Genomic DNA, 1,674 nt, shown 5'->3' with positions numbered 1-1,674 from the left:
TGCCATAGGCTGAAGACCATTCCCAAGGCTTCTCCTTATATTCAGGAAGCAGACAACATCTGAAAGACAGCTATTCAGCTGCTTATGGTAGATCCTAGCATGGAATTGATTGCCAGTCTCATCATGGGGAATAACTACCACCAGCTGCCCAGACACCCAACCAGGCCCAGACAAGTTGACACACAAACATAACCACCATGGTGCCCATTAACAGAAGAATGGATAAGCAAACCATGGTATAGACACACTATGGAATAATATGTACCCCTAAAGAATAACATAGAATTTGGAAAGCACCGTATAATGTAGATGTACTTGGAGGACATAATGCTGAATGAAATAAGTCAGTTACAGGGCAAATATTGTATTAGTTGATTATTGTAAGAAGTCAAGGAAAGGTTTATACATGGAAGGAAATTTCTTTGTAGGTTACCAAGAGTGGAGGGGGTACTTCTAGATAGGTAGAGAGAAGTATTGATTTTGGTGAAGGGAAGGACAATGTACCAAATGTAAATGATCAATATGGTGACATTGAGGAAGAGGAAGACATAGAGTGGTACTTCAGAGATAAGGAAGAACAGATGAACCTCTTTGCACATACAGTACTGTGTTGGCAGCGATGGCAAACATTGATCTAACGTGGAAAAAGTGTGGACAGTCTTAACTATTAGCTATGTCTATGCAGGGGTGAGTGTGCCCATGACCATGTATTGGGTTGGCAGATAATTTTTCTGAAAGTTTATTTGTTATGTTCTGTAAGAATTTCCAGATATATGGTAGAGCTGACAAGGGACACGATTGTAGTCACTTCTTGGTCACAGCCACCTACCTGGAGGGAGTGAGTAGTTGGATATGTGGGGTTGGGAACATGGTGGCAGGGGACTTGAAGCTCAATTGGCATAACATACTACACAAAAATATTTTTCCATAGCCAAATTTGGTGAGTATATTTGGGATCTTAATAGCTTGCAAGTGGCCATCCAGATGCAATGATGGGTCTGTCCTCATACAGAGTGAAGTAGATTAAAGGAAACCAAAGACACATGAAAACAAATTTGTCCAAGCAACTGACACACCATGTGATCCTCAGCCTATAAGACTATGACGCCAGAAGAACTACATGAGGCCTGGCTACCACTGTCAACTACTTGGAGGGGAATCTATGTAAGAAATCCTGTATAGAGTGGGAGAAAAATGTGGAACAAAACACAAAATCATTTGGGAAAAAAAGGGCCAGGTTTACTGGTCTGATAGAGTCTGTGGAACCCCTGAGACTATGGCCCCTAGCTACCCTTCAGGTCTGCAATTGAACTCCCTCCTGTGGCTTCCACACAAACAAAAAACAGGCATATGAGCTGAACATTTACATTAAGTAGATACACTCCTTGGATAGATCAATCATGGGGGAATAAAAGGACTGTCTATGCACAGGGAGACAGTTCAGGGGCCAGGAGTACATGGGAGGGAAGGACACAGGGAAGAGGCGGTTATGGAGAGGAAGTGGGCAGAGAGCTGTTGCACTATGAGAGACTGTAGTCAATGTCATGAGACAAAGTGTATGTGAACTGCTGTGTGGAAGATGTACTTACTCTGTAAATTTTACCCAAATCACAATTTTTTAAAAAAAGTGAGTTTTGAGCCCTTGATTGGAAGACAAGAGTGTGCTTTTCTCAG

Source organism: Orycteropus afer, unplaced genomic scaffold, assembly GCF_000298275.1.
Source record: "Orycteropus afer afer isolate SDZICR_OR568_19922 unplaced genomic scaffold, OryAfe1.0 scaffold00022, whole genome shotgun sequence".
Taxonomy (NCBI): Eukaryota; Metazoa; Chordata; class Mammalia; order Tubulidentata; family Orycteropodidae; genus Orycteropus; species Orycteropus afer.
This window is presented reverse-complemented; position numbering follows the sequence as displayed.